Source organism: Pteropus vampyrus, unplaced genomic scaffold (genome assembly GCF_000151845.1).
Source record: "Pteropus vampyrus isolate Shadow unplaced genomic scaffold, Pvam_2.0 Scaffold140, whole genome shotgun sequence".
In the NCBI taxonomy this organism is placed as follows: Eukaryota; Metazoa; Chordata; class Mammalia; order Chiroptera; family Pteropodidae; genus Pteropus; species Pteropus vampyrus.
Window position 1 is genome coordinate 3,836,044 of NW_011888921.1, and position 9,274 is coordinate 3,845,317.

The window sequence follows — 9,274 nt, forward strand, 5'->3', positions numbered from 1 at the left end:
GCCTGGACTGTCAAGCTAAATCCTCTCACCCTAGGAGCCATCCTAGGATAAGTGCTCCAAGGGAAAACCAAGTCACGGCCCCTTGGTCTTACCACACTTCCCTATCTGACTAGTCCATTCTGCCCTGTAAAAGAGACCCCCACAAACCTGGCCCACAGGAATACCATCAGTTACCCCCAAACCCCACCCCCAGCTCTACCCATAAGTGTTACTGAAAATAGCAACAGGGCCCAGGATAACAGCTGGCCTTTAGCAACATTCTCTGTCCAGTAAATAAATCTGAGCTTCTAGGTTCACTTCTTCCCCCTGCAGATCTCTAGCCTGCTATTACATCATTCTTTGTGGAGAGTCTATCTACTCACCCAAAAAAGAGCCAGACAAGCATGAAATGCTGTCCTTGGGACTCTGGTTTAAGAGCCTGTGGGGGACATCCTGGAATTACCGGTAGAAGAGGGCTTGGCTTCAAGATACCATTAGTATCACTGGCTGAACAATTTCCTAGTGGGAGGAAAAAGAGAAACGCTAACCCTCAGCCAGAGCCACTGTGGTCTGGCTGAGTACCAGAGCAGTCAGCAGGGAGCCCAGACTACAGCAGGAGCCCTGGGGCCTCCGTTTTTGGAGATCCAAGTCTTGACGACTATTCCAAAAATAGGAGCTAATAGCCAAAGGGCTCTCCAGTGAAATAGAGATTTAATTTAGATAGAGCATGCAGAAGGAAGCATGAAATCCGAACAGACAGCAAATAAAGGGCTAGCATGTTTCTTCCCGTACGGGACCCAGACTCTAAATGAGAGAAAGTGATCTCAACCACATCTAAACCACATGGATTATTAAAGTCACTCAAGGGCATCCCTAACCGCAGAGTGCTCCCTGCCATAGGGCTGATGCCTCCACTGTAATGAAGAGCCTGATTCTCGGGCTGCAGGTGAACGGACAAGAGCTACTAAGGGGCAAAGAGAACCTGGGTATGACCCTCTCAGTACCAGGATGTTATTGAGGGCCCTCATAATTAATGTCTCCCCTTCAAAGTGGTTTGTTGATTTGGGTCATGGACATAACTGGCTGGATATGGCTCCTTGATAAAGTCTTTCTGAAACAGGTCTCACTTTAGATGTCACTTCATTTGGGGCAGCCTGCCCTCCACTTCCCCTCGTATTCCATTTATTACACCTAATTGCATTCTTTACCAATTTATTGTATTCTCATTAGAGTCACTACCAGTAATAATAAAACATAACATTTACTGTCACTGACTATGTTGCAAACCCAATACCAAGCACTTTAGATGAATTTTTTCATTTAATCCTCACATCAACTCTGTGAAGTAGGTGTTTTATTCTTATCTCCTTTTTAAAGATGAAGAATCTGAAGTCAGGGACTTTGGATCATTAGTCCCAGAGCTGGAATTCAAACCCCTGGCTGCCTGACTCCTGAATCTATGTTCTGATGCGAGACAATCTCTCCAGACTGCAAGTACAAAGGCAGGAACGGTGCCATTCATTCATTCATTCATTCATTCATTCAACAAAATTTATTTAACAACTACAAACTATTCTAAGCTACTCAAAGTGCCAAGAGTACAGTAAACATGCAAGTTCCCTGTGTGCAAGAAGCTAACATTCTAGAGGTTAGAAAACAAATAAGAAACAAGTAACTAATAAATAAAAAAGATAAATCAGGTAGTGATAAATGCTAAGATGGCAATAAAAGCAGCAGATACGCTGGCCAGAGAGTAACTACTGCAAGTGTGTGGCCAGGAGGGAGAGTGTAGCTTCAGTCTGAGTGACTGGGAAAGATCTCTCTTAGGAGGTAATCTTTGAGCTGAGACCTGCAAGATGAGGTGGGAAGAGAGTCCCAGGTTAAGACCTAAGGGACCTTCAAGAAATAGAAAGGAGGCTCCTTTGGATGGAGCGAAATGAACAAGGAGTGTCTACCTGATGGGTTTAAGCCAGTCTGTACCTAACACGGCCTGACTCATGTTGCCTTGCTTTCTCATTTGTGATGTGCTATCTGATGAAAAAGGTTTTCCAAGCCACAGATTCACCATGGAAGTAAGCACACGGGCCACTTTAAATAGTTACCTGTACATTCTTGTTTACCAGGAAATTTATCAGCCAGTCCACATAATGCTTCTATCCCTCCAAGTGCTTAAGATAGATAACACATAGATAAGGTCAAAGAGACAACTCCTGGACTAGAGAGACAGTACCGTTCTCAGGGGCAGCCCAAAGTGTGACAGTGAGCTGAGTGAACTTTGACCTTTGTGATCTACATCCTTACCATTTTTTCCTACCATGCTCACCACCAACACCACCACACGCAGTGACCTATGCTACTGCAAGAGGTGGGTGTAGAGAGGCAGTGTAGTTTGGGAGCAGACCTGGTTTTGAATTCTAATTTTACTACTGTTAACAGTGTTACCCCAGTCATGCTACCCAACCTCTATGGGCCTCAGTGAGCCAGTCTGTAAATGTAAGAGGATAGTGTTGAGAATATTAAAAATGTAAAAAGTGCCAGAGCCACCAGCTCCATATCTGGCATACATTCGATACTCATCCTTGTCCTTCTCGTCTCTCCCCTACAACCAAAGGCCCATTCCCTTGTCCCTAAGGACACCAGCTAGCACAGAGGGAAGATGCTCACAAATTTATTTTCATTAAGATATTAATGCCCAATAACAGTTTTATGTTTCTCTTCCCAGTGATATTTGTGCTCCGACCAGCAAAGCTGACTGTAGCAAAAATCCCTAGGTCGGGGATTTCATATTGTGCGTGGTCACATTGGAAGGGGTAAGAGAGCCTTCCCCTAGTACAGCACATCCCCCTGTGCCGAGCCCATGGAACAAGAAAACCGGGACTCCTGGTAAGTTTACCATGTTCTTATCCCCACTTCCACATGGTGCAACCATAATTCATTCACATAGAAGAGGCTAATTGAAGAAAAATCACATAAAACCTTGAAAGCAAAATCTTAGATGAAGCAAATTTTTATTGACTCTGGAGATAGATCAAAAATTCATCAACTCAGAAAAGAATGAAAGTCTATTCATACAGTTCTTCAGCCAGATTCACTTTAATGCTGACTTTAATAAATATGTGAAAGTCCAGCCTGCTTTGAAAGAGCTAACGAGCTGGGATGTGTGCTCTTTCAAGCCTCTCTGCTTTCACATCTCTTCTCTCTACCTGGAAAGCTCTTATTGCCCCTTCTGCACCTGGCAAAATCCTACTCGTCTTTGAAGGCCTCGCTCAGACGCCATCTTCTCTGTAAAGCCTTTCGAAATGTACATCCAGCCGTCCTGCAAAATTAGTCACACAATTCATCTCTTCATGTTTCGTTCCTACCTTTGGAATAAAGGCCTACCACTGTTTATCCACACGTCACACTGTAGTACAATGAGTGGTTTGTATTCTGTCTCCCACGCCAGACTGAGCAATTAGAGATCAAGAGCCCTGCCTTTTCTGGTTTGTATTCCTGGTATCATGTACTGTGCCTAGCATATAGTGTGCCCTCAGTAAATATTAGTGGAACTGAATTCATTAATGTTGGGGGAAGTACTGAATCTCCTCTAGCCTCTGTTTCTTCCTTTATAAAAGGTGACAAAGATATCTGCAACAAAAGGTCAGTATTCAGATTCAATGACACGTCAGGTATGAAATATTGTCTTGTACCCAACATAGAACCTTGTATATAATTAGCTCACTAGGAGTTGATTTAGTTCTTCCATCCAGTAATGTCCCCAGTGCATTTCAGTAAACAGGATAGGCAATGACCCTGATCTCACAGAGTTTATATCTCAGAAGGAAAAGACAGCTGATGGCTAGTAAACAAATAAATATACCAGAAATATTAGTGATAAACACTTTGAAGAAAATTAAACAGAGTACTAATAGAGAAAGTTATTTACATAAGGGTGGTGGTGGTAGGGAAGGCTTCTCAGAGGAGAGAATGTCAGGCTGAAATTCACATGGCCAAAAGGAACCCTGTGAAGATCTGGGAGAAGAGCACTCTGGGCTCAGCAATAGTAAGTGCAAAGGCCCTGAGGCAGGTACAAGATGGAAGTAATTAAGAGAGAATGCTGAGGTAAGTATGATGGGAGCAGTTTGACTTAAGGGAAGAGTAAAGGAGATGCAGCTGGAGATGTAGGCAAGGGGCAGGTAATTTGGAGAGTAAAGACTAGGACTTAAAATTAGAAGGAATGCATATTTTATTCAAAGTGCAATGAAAAACCATTAGAGGTTCTTAATTAAGGCAGTGACAAGAAGTGGTTTATGTTTTTAACAGTTTACTCTAACAACTGTGTAGAGAATGGGTTGTAGGGGCAAGAATGGAAGCAGGAAGACCAGTTACTCCTAACCGTAGTAGTCTAGGAAGGAGATGCTAACTTGACCTTGGGCAATGAAAGTAAAGATGGAGAGGAGAGGATCTGAAAATGTTTCAAAGATAGAGCCAAGAAGAGTTACCGATGGAAAATAAGGAAAAGTGAGGGACCAAGCATGATGCAGATTTTGACTTAAGCTTCTGGGTGAGATTAAGTTTGAAAGCACATAAACTGTTTTAAAACAATTAGTAGTAGTGTACTTTTCCCTATTTTTTCTGCTAAGTACGATGAAAAACCTTGGACATTAATTATAAATCAAATGTAAGAAGACTGAAAAGTAGAGAGAAGGCAGATGGATTAGGGATGCTGGAGCCCAAAGAACACAGTGGTGAATGCTCTGGGCTGTCTTTTTGCCTCATATACCCCAAACATGTTGCTGAAGAGGCCAGCAACCTGGAATCACCAACTGGCACATAACAAAAAAAAAAAAAAAAAAATCCCCCAAAAGTCTGCTCTCTCTAGCCGAAGGACCAGGAAAAGAGCAAGACGAAAACTTGTAGATAATAGCTGTTCTACTATAGACAAACATCACAGAAAAATCTGTGGCTCTACTCTCATTCACACCAGCAAATTCCAAGTAGGAAGCCTAGAGTCCCACCCTTACCAGGTTCTAATGAGGAGCTCCAACACCCAAGAAGAACGTCTCTTCTCTTTCTGGTGTAAGGGAAGCCAAGTAGAGAGCCAGAAATTTTATCCCCATTGGCCAGTAACAAGCACGCCAACTCCTCCTGGTATCAGTGGACACATGGGGCAACTGGACTTCTATCCCCACCCAGCAGTAATGAGATGCCCATCCCCCTTCCAGATGAGGTGGTCTCAAAGGAGGCCTAATGGAGAGTCAGGACTTTATAACTGTTGTCTGTTATGGTTCTAAATGTATGTAGAAAAAATATTTAAGACGTATATCGGTAAGTTATGTATATACAGTGTAAAACTAAGAGCAACCAATAAAAACTTTATTAAAAGATATACTTTTTAAAAAAATAGATGAATCGAAATGGCATTTTAAAATGTTCCAGTAACACTGAGAAAGGCAAGAAAAAGAAAAAGAAAATGAAAATGAAAAATAAGAACAAACAGAAATATCAATAATTACATTAAATATAGTCTAAATATACAAATTAAAAGACAGAGATCTACAGATTGGATTACAAAACATGACCTAACTATATGCTATCTACAAGAAACTCAGTTTGAATACAATGATATATGAAGGTTGAAAGTAAAATGATGGAAAAAGACATAACATGCAAACATTAATCTAAGGAAAGCATAGAGTGGCTATATTAATATTAAGTAGACTTCAGAACAAAGAAAATTATTAAAAAGAAAAAGAGACATTATGTAGTGACAAAGAGATTAATCCACCAAGAAGACATAGCAATACTTAATGTATGTATATGTACCAAATAGCAGAGCTGCAAAGTATGTGAAGCAAAAACTGATAGAACTGAAATGAGAAATAGACAAATCCATAATTGTAGCTGGAAACTTCAATATTCCTCTCTTAACAACTGATAGAACAACTAGCCAAAAACCAGCAAAAATACAGAACTCAACATCACAACCAACGGGTTGGCATTTATAAAATACTCCACCCACAACAGCAGAATCCATAGTTTTTTCAAGTGCCCACAAATCATATACCATATCCTAGGCCATAAAACAAATCTCAACAAATTTAAAATATTTGAAATTATTATTTCAAGGATAAGAAAATACTACAAACAGATCTATACACACACATCTGACAACTTAGAAGAAATGGATCAATACCTCCAAAAACACACACAAACTATCATTACCATTCAATATAAAACAATTCGATAATATTTAAATTTTTTAATTTGCAATTTAAATCACTCCCCCCCACACACACACACAAAAATCTCTAGGCCCAGATTGTTTCACTGCAGAATTTTATCTAATATTTGAAGAATTAGTACCAATTGTATACAATCTCTTTCAGAAATTAGGAGATAACATTTCCCAATTCATTTTATGAAGCTAATATTATGCTGGCACCAAAACCAAACAAAGACAGTATCAAAAAAGAAAACTACAGATCAATATCCCTCATGAATATAAATGTAAAAATTCTTAAAATATTTTATGTAATACAAATAATATTTGGCATTATATAAAAAAATTCTATACTGTAACTCAATGAGGTTTATTCCAGGAATGTAATGCTAGTTTAATATTAGAATATCAATCAATGTAACCCACCATATTAAAAAGCTAATGGAAAAAATATCACATGATCTTATCAGTTGTGCAAAAAAAAGCATTTGAAAAAATTTAACATCCATTCTTGATTTAAAAAAAAACAACTCAGAAACATAGAAATAGCAGGAACTTTCCTCGATTTGGTAGAGTATTAAAAAAAAAAATACACACACAAAACTACAACTAGCATTATACTTAATGGTGAAATATTGCTTTCCCCCTAAAGTCCGAGCCAAAGCAAAAATTTTTACTCACCACTCTTTTTCAGCATGATACTAGAAGATCTGGCCGGTGCAATTTTTACAAACTAACTCAAAATGGATCATAGATCTAAATGTAGAACACAATACTTCTGAAACTGAAATGCAGAGAAAAAAATAACAAAAAAAGACAGATTAGACTATTCAAGAACTGTGGGACAACTACAAAAGGTGTGACATACATGTAATAGGAATACCAGAAGAAGAAAGAAAAATTTGAAACAATGACCGAGAATTTCTTAAAATCATTAGACACCTACCCTTTAATGTACCTGGTTTCCCCTAGTCCAGAGCCTTTCAAGGGTACTGGAACGTAAAGTACATTCTGTATTAGTTTGCTAGGGCTACAATAGCAAAATACCACAGAAAATGCCTTAAACAACAGAAAATTTTCTCACAGTTCTGGAGGCTAGAAGTTTGAGATCAAGGTGTTGGCAGGGTTGGTTTCTTCTGAAGGACTCACTCCTTGGCTTACAGATGAACATCCTCTTCACTGTCTTCACATGGTCTTCCCTTTGTGTATGTCCTAATCTTTTTCTTATGAAGACAGCAATCATATTGGATTAGGGTCTAATGACCCTAATGACCCCATTTTAATTTAATTGCCTCTTTAACAAACTGATCTCCCAAGTCACATTCCAAGAAACAAGGGGTTAGGACTTTAACATATGAATTTTGTGGGAGAGCACAGTTCAATCCATAACACCTATTACCTTATGCTCCTTCACGCAAATCCTTTCTGAAACTCCCTCCACCTTCGTCTTTCCAAAATTGGTTGAGATCTCATTTCCTAATACCCTGTTCCTAATGCCTTTCTTTTTGCTGTGTATGATTTACTTGTTTTTAATCCTTTATTATTATTTTTAGGAGGATCTGAGGAGGGGGAGAAAAATGGGTGTGCTTAATCCCCCATCTTTATCCAAAAGTCCCTACCCACCCTTCTAATTACCACCTCTATCTGAGAAGCCCTCGTGTCAATGTCAGACCACAGTCATCTCTCCTTTCTCTTAACTCTTAATTTGTTTAACATACAACCATCTTCTGTTTCATTTTTATTAGCCTTGTGAGTTCACCATTTGTATTTTACCCACTGAATATCCAGGACAGTATAAAGTGTTCACTATTTGATTGATAAAAACAAGTCATTTTATGAATTTATTATATGAACCCGTTTCTATAATTTAGATTCAATTTTTTATTAATGTTTTAATGTAGTGGATCAATAAACCCATTACATCATGGATTTCACAAAGTACTACCCTATTATACATGACCGCTTATGGAAGGAAGTGTAAGATTTCAAGTCCACATCCCAAAATGGAAGGCACGCTGCCATCTCCTGGATCAAAGCCAATAATGTAGCCCTTTAAGAAAGGACAATACAGCTTCAGGTAAAATGCAGGTCTGCGAAAATTATGCAAATATGACTCTTTGCTTTTCTTTTAACAAATGTTAAGGGTAATGTAATTAAAATCAATGTTGATCACTATAGTAATGAAAATCCTAGTCCTGAATTCAGAGCATTTACAGATAGTTAAGTTGACCTGTTAACAAGATCTTCCAAGTTCATCTAAGGAACATCATTTCCTCATGTGATTTTCTGAATTTGTACCAGACCTGGATTCAATTTCTCTGGCAGTTATTTTTATATGAATTGATCAGTGAAAACTTTGTTCTGTTTTGCTCTATCAAATGAAATGACAAATCAAGTGTGACAAAAAATGAGATGACACACATACAATGTAGCCTTTGTCACATTTCAGACTGCCAACGCTAGAGTTTACTAGACAGACTACACACAGAGTTTGAACATATTGACTGACTTACTCTGATCATCCAAATCAGGCTTTCTTCAATGGAAAAGAATGTAAGAGGGTGAGTAAAAGGGTAAAGTCAAATCCCAGGTACCAGTTGGAACAGACACAAAACCAAAAATAATTAAAGCCAACATTTGGGAAATCATAAGCATTTTCTGCATTCTTGTGTTTACTGGACTTTTTCCTTTGGGAGGGTACTCCCATTGTTCTGGAAACATGATTTATATTTTGGTCAAGCATGCCTAAAGCAAGTGCCTTCCCAGTCTTTGAGGGAAGTCCTGAAGGTAGGCATGATCCAAGTGCAAGTGCAGAGGCTGCAGCCTGAGATGCTGAGGAGCTTCTAGTAAAGCCCATCTTCACAGACAGCTGGGAACCTCTGCCAAGACTGTGAGAGGACAGTAACTAGTTTTTGCTTTCTCTGGCTTAGGCCAGCTGGTAGAGAATTCTGGACTTGAGGAGGGCCTCTGTGCAAAGTAGCAGTGGGCTCCAGGAACACAGATGCCTGTCCTCTTCTCTGCCCCATAATCTTCTGAAGACATCTTCAAGTATTCAATAACGTGTTAGAGGAGTATGCCTTCTAGTATCACCTG